The 14,217-nt window shown below is 35.1% G+C and overlaps 1 protein-coding gene across 9 annotated transcripts in view; it reads left to right on the top strand.

Moving 5' to 3' along the window:
* The first annotated feature begins 4,959 nt into the window (after window positions 1–4,959).
* Window positions 4,960–14,217, top strand: part of LOC121388461 (serine/threonine-protein phosphatase 4 regulatory subunit 1-like) — a 50,481-nt gene continuing 41,223 nt past the window's right edge. For 7 of the 9 annotated variants that reach the window (XM_041519805.1, XM_041519806.1, XM_041519804.1 and 4 more), the window contains exon 1: window positions 4,960–4,995. The gene's annotated coding sequence lies outside the window, so the exon portion shown is untranslated. Of the gene's footprint in view, window positions 4,996–5,339; window positions 5,409–5,448; window positions 5,618–14,217 lie in introns of those variants that run through there. The other 2 variants (XM_041519802.1, XM_041519803.1) reach the window with 2 other exon arrangements.

The raw sequence follows: 14,217 nt of genomic DNA on the forward strand, positions 1-14,217 counted from the left end.
ACTGGAAACTTTTGTTTTAACTTTTAATACGAATGGAGTTGGTTATATTTTCATTTATAGTTATTTTCCAGCTTATATCCAATTAGGTTCGAGCATGCTGTCCAGGGCACATCTAGCTATCTAGACTGTCTGTCCAGGGCACATCTAGCTATCTACACTGTCTGTCCAGGGCACATCTAGCTATCTAGACTGTCTGTCCGGGACACATTTAGCTATCTAGACTGTCTGTCCGAGGCACATCTAGCTATCTAGACTGTCTGTCCGGGGCACATCTAGCTATCTAGACTGCCTGTCCGGGGCACATCTAGCTATCTAGACTGTCTGTCCGGGGCACATCTAGCTATCTAGACTGTCTGTCCGGGGCACATCTAGCTATCTAGACTGTCTGTCCAGGACAATTGGCCAGTGGTTAGTGAGAGAGAAGTCGATGTAGTGGCCTTACACCTACCCACCGTGTCATTAAAAAAAATATTTTTAAAAATATAAAAGAAACAAATGCATTCGTCTCCGTTAGATACCATTTATATCACAACTCGTTAGATACGTTTTAAGATAAATGGAATCTATCAGCCATTTATGAAGTATTATAAATAAACAGATACTGACATTTTAAATATATGTACATTTAATATGTAATTTTACTTGTTAAAAATGCATGTTACTAAGGCAGCAAACTCAGGATAGTCTCTTTATTATTTATTTTTCTACAGAATTGCGTTTTACAGGTATGTTTATAAACACCCGCTGTGCCCTAATATATTCTGCATGGGTTGTCGCCAGTCCAGGGTCACGAACTTTAAACCCCATGGCTTGCTTAACTGTGTGTGAAGTAATATATTTTTATAACTGGCAAATCAGTAGTCATACGCCATTGAGAATTTGAGCAGGAAAATGACTCTTATTCACACTTTTTTCAAGGGTACCTATTGCTACCCAGCTGGAAAAAAAGTTAGTTTGTTTTGTTTATTGACACCACTAGAGCATATGATATGTCTATGTATATGATTTATTAATTATCGGCTATTGGATGGCAAATATTTGGTAATTTTGACATATAGTCTTAGAGAGGAAACCTGCTGCATTTTTCCATCAGTAGCAAGGGATATTTTATATACACCGTCCCACGGAACGAGAAATATCCCCGCTAGAAATGAGCCTGACAAGATACATCACATACTATTAGGAGCGGGACGTAGCTCAGTGGTACAGCGCTCGCTTGAGGTGCGGTCGGTCTGGGATCGATCCCCGTGGGTGGACCCATTGGGCTATTTCTCTTTCCAGCCAGTGCACCACGACTGGTATACCAAAGGCCGTGGTATGTGCTATCCTGTCTGTTGGATGGTTCATATAAAAGATCCCTTGCTGCTGATCGAAAAGAGTAGCCCATGAAGTGGCGACAGCGGGTTTCCTCTCTCAGTATCTGTGTGGTCCTTAACCATATGTCCGACGCCATATAACCGTAAATAAAAAATGTATTGAGTGCGTCGTTAAATAAAACATTTCCTTCCTTCATATACTATTATTATATGACAATCTTCTCCAGAAAACCTCGGCCCACAAAGATATTACATCCGGACATAGTAGTCAGGGTTCAAAGCAACGACACCTTATAAAAATAGCATAGGTTATTTCCCAAAATAGCGACATGTCCCGGAACAGAGTAGGTTACTGACATTGCGAATTTAAATTTTAACCCATGGATTTCGAGCACGGTTAATTTTCTAGTTTCTTAGCAGTGGCGGATCTAAGGGGAAGGGGTGGGGGCAGGGGCTCGGACCATCTTACATTTTTAAACAGTTATATTTTTATTTAATTATTTTCAATTTTTACGTTCGAGAATCCGAGGAATGCCTTCGGCCACATATCATTGCAGTGTTTCTGCCAGAAAGAAATGTTTGGGTATGGCGTTATTGAATTGAATGCAACCACAGTCAACAGGAGGTATGGGGGGGCCTCCCCCAGAAAGAAAATGGGTTACGTTTAGGCTCAGGATTAAGAAAAGTATACAGTAGTGATAAGAGTAGTTAATTTTGTCAAAAAGTTCACTTAAAAAAAATAAAATCTGCAAAATAATTTGGGTATGGCGCCATACCCGTTTTACCCTCTGCATTGCCCCCCCCCCCACACACACACACACACACCAACTCCCCCCACACCAAATGGATTTTCTGTATCCGCCACTGTTAAGTATTCTCATACATAATGTATGTATGTATGTATGTATGTATGTATGTATGTATGTATGTATGTGTGTGTGTGTGTGTATGTATGTATGTGTACAGGGGTCGAAATATTAATTTACGTTTATATTCACACATTAGTTTCAATCAGGTTTGGTCCGGCAGGTTTTAATTCGAACCGGTAGAATTTGTAGCTTACCGGACAGAATATCCTGCCAGAATGTCAACCAATTTCGACCCCTGATATATACGGTACATAAAATATAAAACACTGAAAACAACAAAGCGCTTTCAATTATTCTCACTATCTTAAAGGGTAATAATAATATATATATGTAAAAAAAATTGTATATGTATGTATATGCATATGTATACATGTATGTATATGCATAAGTATACATGTATGTATGTATATAAATGTATATATGTATAAATGTATGTATGTATGTATATTATGTATGTGTATATGTATATGTATATTATGTATGTGTATTATTGTATGTATTAAGTATATACATGTGTGTGCGTATGTGTGTCTCTTTATCTGTGTGTGTCTCTCTGTCCGTCTCTGTCTGTCTGTCTATCTCTCTACCTACCCCCCCCTCTCTCTCTCTCTCTCCGTGTGTGTGTGTGTGTGTGTGTGTGTGTGTGTGTGTGTGTGTGTGTACTAAGGACAATTAGCAATTACACATTTAAAGAACACCAACAAATATTTTAATACTATATTTTATATAGATCTACACCTATAATAATTAATAAATACATGTAAATCTAATTTTGCATGGGCGTCGGAAGATGTCAATTACGGGTGGATGGGTTGGGTGCGATGAAGTGGAGTGGGGTGGGGTGTCAAAGCAGCAAAAATTGGTTCTACCATGCACAATAATTCCTGATTTTTTTTTTACAATTTTTTTATGATAGCCATAAAGTCATACTAGTAGATGGTGGAAGCGAGGGATTGTGTGGGTAGGGTGACAAGGATATACTGCCCATTCCTGAGACTAAAACATAGAATATATGCGTCCCTCTCCGTTGAAAGGCAATTAAGTTTTACCACTCCGTCGGTAGAGCGCTTGCCTGAGGTACTTTGGTCGTATGATCGAACCTCTTCAGTTGACGCATTGTCTGACTGGTATTTGTCCCGTTCCAATCAATGCCCCCACGATATATATATATATATATATATATATATAATTATATATATATATATATATATATGTATATAGTGTGTGTGTGTGTGTGTGTGTGTGTGTGTGTGTGTGTGTGTGTGTGTGTGTGTGCTTTCCTATCTTTGGGACAATGCATATTCATAAAAGATCCTTTGCTGCTAACAGAGAAAATGGCGCGGCTTGACATCCATTGACATATGATTAATAAATCAATGCGCTCTAGTGATGTCGTTAAACGAAATAAACTTTATCCCCGCCCCACACACACATCCTACCCCGTTGCTGGCATATATGATATATATATCTAGATGTATCCTCACACATATGGCGGTCAAATTCACATGACAAATCAGTGCCTCGTGTTTCTGTTCTAGTTCACCCCCACCCCCATATATTTATCTTTTAACACTTATTATAATTAACTACTCCGATGTATTTTGTTGTCGAACTCAATTTGTCAAATTCAGGTCGCAACCAGATATATATCGGGCTACATAAAATCCAATATATTAGGTCAGATAACCGTGTTTTCATTTGTTGCTAATTTTAGACACACAATCAAAACAATAACAAAGAACTCTGCATGTCTTACATCTGTGTCAAGGCCACTAATTGTATCGATTTTAAGTGTAAAAAAAAAAAAAAGAAGAAAAAGAAAAAAAGAAAAATAAAAGATTTTATTCTCTAAGGAAATCGTAAAATTACCATTATTAACACAAAGGTTGTGAGACTTCTTTTTTCTGTCAAACTAAAATTTAATATGTATATGGTTTAAACTTTAAAAGTCATATTCGCCTGTAACCACTAAATATTTGTAAATCGATCGAGTGGTACAAAGGCAAGTTGTGGCGTTTCTCATTTTCATAATACATGTGTATCTGATGTCACCCGGTTATTCATTTATGGGTCACGGAGTCCCCTGTATCAACTTTCTTTGTTCTCTTTCAAAACATTTCGACTACACAACGTAATTATTCTGCGTAAGAATCTCAAACATTTATTTTAACATCAGTTGGACCGAGGTAGTACATATCAGCAGTTTAACTGATATAACGGTTTTGCGGTGTGGATGTTTTCTTTGTTATTGCACCCATTTGTCTCCATTTCTATTTTAGGATGTCTTTCACGAATCGGATAGGAATAAAAATGGAACGAGTTTTCTTTGTCCTGTGAACAGAAATTTTGAATGCCGATTTACTAGTGTTCTTGGTGATAAAGCTTATGGTTAACATGTGAACACTATCGTTAACTAAATGTGACATTATACAAGAAGAGGCATTTTGAAACGATCGTTTTACTACGTTTACAACCAAATTACTCTATCCATTCAGAAAACTAAACATCGGTACATTATGTGTGACATGACTCATCGGTGAATTCCGTATTACAAATATTCGATAATTTCCGTAAAGGATTGAAAAACAAATGTTGATGAACCAATCAGTAGTGAGACGACCTCAGGAAACGACCAATCAGATATCGGAAAAGACACCTCGTGGTCTTTTTCAACATGGCGGGTGAGTCCACCTCACATCACTGTACTTTGTTTGTCGAAATTTGTACTTTTGCGCCTTTTTTGACAAAATATTTTTTTCTTCCAGATATTGACTTCTATCCAGATGATTCAGATGGTACCCAAGATGATGGTAGGTGTTATTTTTTATCTGAATATGTATGCCATGTCACGTTACTTGACACTGGAAAGAAGGAAAATGCATGTGCCCGATTTTCAGAGAGAAAAAAATCCCGTCATTTCGCGCCTTTGCGTATTTATGGAAGTTTCTGACACCTCGCACTATGTACATTATGTCAAGAAATACTTTAGCTACTATTATTCGTAACAGTTAACGTAGTGTCACGTTGACTTTTTGTTAAACACGTGAAAATGTGGCCTATTTCAAAGACAACAGTGACGAAAGCCAAGAATTGGATACCATGATGGTGCGGGTCATGTGACCGGGGGTTTTCTAACGACCTTTTGAACTTGGCCGCGTTGTGTAGCTGTTCCCGCCATTCGCTTATTGCAGTTGAAAACGCACTCGGGATATATTTTTCAGTGGTGCGTTATATTTTGCTAGTATATTGCTTTCATTTATGTATTATTGATTAAGTAAGAACTTTTCCGATAGTTGTCATCTTGAGTCATGTCTGACTAAGGGCTGTATTTTTGCGTAGTAGCGTCTAACTCAAATGTAGGTCAACGTGCACATCTAATCGACAGGGCCGGCCAATGGCTTCCTGCGCGCCAAAACTCTCCCTTTGGTTGAGGTAGGTACATTTTGAACCACACAATTGACATACAAGTATTTTTTAATAATTTGGAATGGGAAAATATTCTATATTGACTGATAATTTTGTATTTATCGTTTAAGTTCGCAAACAAAGGCTTTGTTTCTGTTCATGACTCATTTTTATTTTATTTTTTTTTATGCAAGAGGTAAATAGCGGCGTTTTTGCAACACGTGTTTGTGTGAAAATGCTGTATGGTAGTTTTTAGACCTGGCATTTTTTTCTGTACTTTTTTTTATTAACATTTAAAAAGTTATATACAGTAATTAATACGTTTTGTAATAGATCTGTTTTCTATTGATTCGTTTTTGAAGTAAATAACTTAAAATGAATTTGAAACTAAAATATGTCGGTGATGAAAATTAGTACAATTTTAGTCATGATTGGGGATTGTTTTAGGGCCACTGAATATAAGCAGCTCTATTATTTATCACATGCTGTCCACGTTTGTTTTGAACTTTCTGCAGGAATTTGTTTAAAAAATATACCAGAATCGAGACATAATTAACAAAATATTAAATTGCAAAATGGTGCATTTATAGCCAATAAATTAGGTGTTTTTAGTGGTATTTGCTTTTGGGATGGGGTAAGTTTTTAGGTACTGTACATTGCCATGATGTTAATTTTTGAAAGGCGACAGAGGCCATATAAAGTGTTTCTTTAAAACTTTTAAAGACGGAAAGAGTTCCTTATTTTCCCCACTTTTGGGGTATTGAATTAGCCATATTAATGGGGTATTGCATTAAACACTACAAACAACATCAAATAATCATATTGTTTTAAAAGATATTGTATATAACTATCGCTAACCCTAACCTTAAAGTTAACTAATTCTAACAAATATTTCTTTAAAATCGTTATGGGGAAAATAAGGAACTCATGCCCAATATTTTAAGCAATAATGTGCATTACAGGGCTGGGTCTGGCACTTGCCAAATTCTCCAATTGTTAAAGCAGTTGTCAAATTTTATTTTTATTTGGTGAAATAATTTTATGTAATACTTAACTGACATTTTTTTTTAGAAAATAACTGATTTCTACAATTTTTTAGTTTAAAGGACAATTTGGCGAAATATTTTGCTCACCCAGAGCTTGCCCTGCATTAAATATCGCACACCAGTCTAAATCCAAAGCCTTGCCTGATCATTCCTTTAAGAGAATAATGGACAAACCCACAAACCTCGCTTGACAGTTCATTGTAATAGATTATTTGTCCAATATTAGGATATCTCCAATATAAAACCATTAGTAAGTGGCCATAATAGCGTATTTTAACCAATATTAATAAATAAATTGACACCAAAGTTGTAGACATCTATTTTTAATTTTGTTACAATTATTTATGAACAGTAAAGTTTGGGGCGAGTTGTCCAAACACTGGGGCAAACTGACTAGCATTCCCACCCCAGCTACTCTTTATTATGGTCAAAGAACGTCACTTTTTGCACCCTTGTGTTGGCTTTGTAATTTAATGCATCTTGCTGTAATTTACGCTTAAATCCGTATTTCATAGATGCATTAGTACAGGCCCCTGAGAATTGAATATTTGCGTACACCATTTATTGGTTAAGCAACAATAAATTAAGGTGACCCATTTTCTTTTTGCATAATCCATTATGTGCATGTAAGTCCAAAATTTAACCCACAAACAAAAAATAAGTTATGCTAAATTAAATTTGCATGAATGATGTGCAAATGAACCAATCATTCTCGCAATTTTCAGAGGCCTGTAGTATGTTCAAACAAATACTTTCAATGGGCAATTCCACGCTAAAGTGGACATGGGAGTGAAAAAATCTAATCATGTTATTCCTGATATATTAAGATTGTTTTTAATGTAAAATTGTCTGGAGAATCCAAATCTGGTAAGTAAAATATTGTAAAATAAATGGATGTGTTAGACTTTAACTATTTTATGAGGATACCGTCACACTATAAATACGACACTTCCGTAATACACACTATGAATTTATGTACAGCAGCCATGTAATTGAAGGTAATATTCTTTTTCTTAGTGTTTTTGTTTTACCACTAACAAAGTACTACACTTCATAATCCACTTTAATGAAGATTTTTTTTTTTTTTTTAGATTTAGGGGAAATTAGAAAACATAGAATCAGTTTGTAATTCCGTTACCGAAAACAAACAAAAAGTTAGATCTCATATTCTCTGAGTATATGTTAATGCACATAATCCGACACATTTACTTTCAAATTCATACATTATTAGTAAAATTATATAGCTGTAAACATGTAATTCCGTTACCATAGGTTTGTAATTCTGTTACCGTCTTTGGTATATAGTGTCAAGAAACACTTTAATATAAACCTACATAGTACTAAAATGCTACTCTTATCCATATACACCAATACATCAAGTGATGTAACAATAGGAAGATATACAAAATCTTTTTTAAAAATCCATATGGTAATAGTACTAGTAGTGGCTCCAAATGCATTTGCGGAACACCCATAGCAAATATAAACGTCATCCATTGACAATATAGAAATTAAGGAAATCTGATACACTTTAACCAAACAGTACTACTTCATTATGATGACTAAACTTCTGCAAATCCATGACAAAATTCAAGTTATAATCGAAACCTACTAGAATTATATCGGGGCTCGAAATATGAAGCAAAATATGGCCTGCCATTATTATTTTTTTAAATAGCAGGCCAAAAGAAATATGGCCTGCTGTGAAACAAAAATGGCCTGCTGGAAATAAGACAGCACAACGTGAATGTAGGGTTTGGGACAGTGTGTGGAAACTAAAGACCTGATATGTAGTTTAGAGCATTATAAAATTAAAAATGTAATAGAATTATGAGCTCGGCCTCAGCTAAATACAAGATGAGATGATCGTACGTACATCTGTTTTTTGAAAAATGACGCAATTTTTAGTTAATTTTAGCAGGTGAATGTTTATTTGACTTGCAAGATTTAAAAATAGACTTCTTTTCACTTTTTACAGGCCACAATTTCAAGCTCTGTATAGATCTTTAAACATATATAGGGTCCAGAAAGTGGAAATGTAACATAACATGTTTACTTGAAGCAAACTTTAATTTTACTTTATCCAAAGGCATTTATTGACTGTACATGTATTTAATAATTTATATTTAAATGACAGGATATCCAGAAAATAGAAAGTATCATTCTAATTACCAACATTATGCTTTTAAATGTATATAATGGACAAAAAGAAAGCAACCGTTTTATAGTGTTAATGCTGTCTTTACAAGGAAATCTAATCTGAGTAAAATTCTTAAAATGGAAAGATGGCATGTTTGATTGGCCAAAAAAGAAAATACTGGTGTTTTGAATGTTGTCATGTATGTTATCATAACCTCAGATGAGGAATTTTATTATTAGGCATAATATCTTTCACTTACCGTAATACAATCTAGATGTTTGACGGTCAGTTTATATAATTTTAATTGGCCTGTGTTCCTCTGACCTGGTGTAATTCTCTTTGTTATTAACAATGTCACTGTTCAAGAATTTTTTTCAATTGTTGTCAAACATTTTAAACATTTACTATGTAATATGTACACAGTTTAGTGCTAGTTTAAATCTCCACTCATATATGTGTACATGTTACCGATATTGAAACTAGTTATCATTTGAAATATTAATATAAATGCTTAAAACAAGTATACTGAATTATTATTTAACTTATAAAATTATGCAACATATTTGCAAATCAAATTTAAAGTAAATAAATATTGTGTTTCAAAAGTAAATTCAGAGCGGTAATTCTGTTACCAAACTGTGTAATTCTGTTACCGGCATTCAATGTTGTACAACAAAATTATGAAAAGATAATTTGTAATATAATTTCTATTTTGTTAATCACAAGTCATTAGAAGATATTCCATCATGAAGATAAATAATTATTTCATCATACTTCACAGAGTTTATAGATGTTTTGCGGTGCCCGTAAAAATGGTGTCCGTTTTTACGTAATTCCGTTACCAAACTTTAATTAAGTACTCATGCACTACACCTTGCAGTAGGGAGTCTCACTTCTGCCCATGACAAGCACTAGTGCAGTACTAGTGTATTACATAGTTACATCATTATGATAATTTTTGTTATGTGGATTAGCTGAGTTTAATGCCTGAAATATCTCTCCAACTCGTAATTCCGTTACCGTGGAATTGCCCCAATGGCAATTGTGCATTGGAATTTTACCATCGTTCTTAAAATTGAAATGTCATGTACTCTAATAAGGAGATGAAAAGTGACATTAAAAATTAGCTGTATTATTACTTGTAATGCTTCTCCACATTAAAATAAAAACTAGTCTAACCTTGACCCGCCAACATTCTGATGACAAAAACTATAATTATCAGAATATGGAAAATATTCAGTCAGGATAAATTTCAACATAGTCTGTTTATTATCTGAAGGTTATTCTTTTTTTGAAGCAAATTTTTACTTGTTCCAAGCAAAATTTACCTACTCTGATTATGTACAATCAACCATTTCAAGCTCTTGGAGACCAAAAAAAATATTGTTTTTATCTCAGTTTTAAAACCAAAAATACTTTTTGAAACATTTACATTAACCGAAATTAAGGAGATTTAAATACACAAACCCAAAGATTATGGGTAGCCATTTAAAATATTGTCATACAGATAAGTTCCTGCAATAAAGAAAATTTGGCTATGGTAATGATAAAGAGTAATTTTGTCACACGGTTAACTTAAAAAACAATCTCTGTGCTTCTAGATTATGGTAGTCCCATTCCCATGGCTAGTGATATTCAATGTTGGGCTAGTGAATAACTACTAATGCCATGCCCGACGGCTAGTGAATTTTTTCTTTGTCAAATATTGCAGTTACGTCTTATTTTGTAAACATGAATATCCTGTCCCAACCCTCAATCATAGTGTTTTTAAGCTCTACCTCCATCTTTGTGACATATCTGATCATTACTATTTAGTAAAATTGTGGCTAGTAAAACCTTTAAATCATGATCCCATGGCTAGTGTATTTTATAACAATTCTAGAAGCCCTGCAATCTGCAAAACCAAATTAGATCTGGCACCATACTTGTTTTACCCTCTGGCGGAAACACTGCATATAAACATGAAGATGAAAAGTATTCAGGGAGGTGCAACATTTGGTTTGTTTCTATCTTGAATTTGTATTGGTTTGTGATGCGCCCAAAAGCATGGCCTCCTTTTGAACTATTATTGCCAGAAATTTTTAAAAATCTGGAACTAATGATTAACATCACACTGCTCATTTTAGAAAATAACTGGCAATTTTTGAAGTTTAATAGACAATTTGGCAAATTGTTTTGCTTACCCAGAGCTAGCCCTGCTAGACCATGATTTTTATTACAGTGGCTTCAGGGCTCGAACTTGACGGTGGCTGAGATATAAATTGCAGTAAGTAGAGAGCATTACCGAAGGCACTTTTGTGCCGTCGGTAAACCACCTCAACCTGGTGTACATAATCTGCCAATATTTAACATTTTCACATTTGAAATATGTCTACATACAGCAAAATAACCTTTCAGTCAAGTTTATTTTCTGCAAATGTCACTTTAAAAAAAAAAATGCCACAGGCAGGCTCAAAATTGCCATCGGTGAGCTGTTTTACCGTATGCAATTCTTTTAAAAATTACCGTGGGAGACACTTATAAGAGGGTAAAAAATATTGTTGAATTATGTCCTGTATTTATAATCGAATATGCTAATTTGAAAATTTAATTTTTTATTGTTTGGCATTAGACCGGTTTTGGTTATGGGAAAAGGCGTGCAATCTCACATACCACAGCAGCAGTCCACTTAATAGCAAAAGTGTAAATAATACTAACTACCTGTTGCCTGATTTTATTCTGAAATCTGGTCACTGTCATTAATTGTTGTTCAAACAATCTTTTGTCGAAGATTATCTTCATGAATATTAATGAGCTTTTTCTGAAAATAGCTTACACTGGTTCACTAGGGAAAAAGGGACACACATCATTTGATACAAACACCATTGTACTTTCCAAAACAGAGTTATCCTCCTTACATATATTAATATGGCGTCAAGACATGTGATTCACTGATTGTACTTTCAGTTTTATCGTAGTGATCTGTAGATAAATGAAGTTGTTTGTGCACAAAACCATGCTGTACAGTTCCATATGGTAACAACAGCTTTCACCATCTACCAAGGGAATATTTCGTTTTTGACGCTATGTTGCAGGGGTTGAATTTTAAGAAATTCCGAAACAGAATAGTAAAACAATTATTCCAATATTCTGTCATGAAAGTGAAAATAAAGACGGAATACCGAAAATTGTCTGCGACTATTCTGCTTAAGCTTTTTCTTCAGCTACATTTTTCTGCAGAACAAATCCTCGCGCTACTAAGACCTTTCTTGTGTACTTGACAGTACAAAATAAACAGTTTATAATTCTTGGTCAAATAGATCACCTAGCATGCAATACAACGCGATTTTACAACCAAAATTAGCAATTTTTTCCTCTCTATCATTAATTTCTTGTTTCTAACAAACTAATACTGTACTAGTGTAGGAAAATATCAAGTGTTGTTAGTAATACATACTACAGGTAGTGAAACCACAAATATTTAATAATAGTGACATGAAACATGACAAGGATACATTAAAAATTGTAACATGAGTAACCGAAAAATATGTAAAATGAGTTGCCAACATTTTATTATAATAGAATAATACCAATGTTCAGGGCATAAAAGCTCAAAGCTTCAGGGAAATCCTGTTTCGTTCAGGCTATTGTTTGGTGCCAACAAGTACTCCCCTGTAACAGAACCAGTGGGGTAGTGTGCTGAAATGTAAATGGCAGCTTTCAAGTTAGTCCCAGCATACCAAATAATAATAATAATTTAGTATTTATGATAAGAATTTGGAGAAAATCGCCTATCTTAGATTCTCATTTGATTACCGTTGCCGGTTAACCTTTTTATTTGTATTTGAACCATTGGAGACACTAAAACCACATGAACGACATATCGTTTGTCTGGGGGGAAAATTATGCCCTGAATGTGTGAATAATTACGCCAACATACTTCTCACTAACACCAAGTTAGTTTTTGCTGCCGCTTACTGGCTAATAAGCCTATATATATATATATATATATATATATATATATATATATATATATATATATATATATATATATATACACACATACATATACGGAACAAAAAAAGAAACTTCCGATTTGTACATATAGTATTTGTTGTGTTAAAGAATTCATTGTGTAATGAAATTATATAGGTAGTATTAGCCTTGAGCTGTATTATCAGGATTCTAGAATTTTATCGATTATTTTTGCACTGTTAATCATTGACAATGTGAAATTCAATTTGCACATGCATGCATGGTTCGACATGTCCCGTGTAGTATTCGGTCAATTTGTTTTACTTGTCTTACTGACATTGTTGTCAAGTGAACGAAAACGCTTCAAAATTTCTTTAAAAAAAGGTAAAGGTTTTTACATTGTAGCATTTTTAGTATGCCAAGAATACCCAATAATTTACGCGAACGGGCGATTGGCATGCTTGATGCTGGCATGTCGACAGAAGACGTTGCAAGGCATGTTGGGAGTTCTACTCGAGCGATATGAAATCTTCGCATAAGATTTCGAACGACAGGAAGCACCAATGACTTGCCACGTTGTGGACGTCTGCATGTTACAACACGTGGTCAGGACCGCTATATCATGAACACACATTTGCGCAATCGATTCCAAACTGCCACTGCTACTGCTGCTAACACACCTGGGCTTGACAATAACCGAATCAGTGGGCAAACTGTTCGTAATCGTCTGCAGGAGAACGGTTTACATGCACAACGTCCTTACGTCGGATGCATTTTAACGCAACGTCATCGTCGTAATTGGGCACGTGTACACACTCATTGGATACAGCGACTCTGGAATACCGTTCTTTTTTCGGATGAATCCCGATTTTCTTTACAGCGTGGTGATGGCAGGGTGCGTGTCTACTGTTGGAGAAATGAACGCTATGCTGACTGTTGTGTTCTTGAACGAGATCGTTTCGGGGGTGGGGCTTGTGTCATGGTCTGGGCAGCCATTGCCCATGGTTATCGTTCACCACTAGTCATCATTGATGGCAATTTAAATGCTCAACGTTGCCGCGATGACATTCTCTCGCTCATCACGTCATTCCTCTGTTCCATAACAACGCAAACATCTCGATTTTTCAGCATGATAATGCCACCTCTCATACAGCTAGAGACACGGTAAATTTTCTTAGGACAATTGATTTCATTGATGACTGGCCCACTAAAAGTCCTGATCTCAACCCCATCGAGCATGCCTGGGATAGTCTCGTTCAGGAATGGAACAATATTCCACAGGCAGAAATCAACACTTTTAGTCAATTCTATGCATCTGCGATGCACTGCAGTGGTCAATTCTCGAGGTGGTCATACCAGTTATTAAGTGGGTGTTTTTATTTTTAACCCCTACCACTAGTTTCTGTTAACCCATGGCCATGATTTTTGCACCAAACGATGCATCATGGAACACTCTTTAAACGCATGTATAACAATTATTCCCCCGG

The sequence above is a fragment of the Gigantopelta aegis genome, chromosome 14, assembly GCF_016097555.1.
Source record: "Gigantopelta aegis isolate Gae_Host chromosome 14, Gae_host_genome, whole genome shotgun sequence".
Taxonomy (NCBI): Eukaryota; Metazoa; Mollusca; class Gastropoda; order Neomphalida; family Peltospiridae; genus Gigantopelta; species Gigantopelta aegis.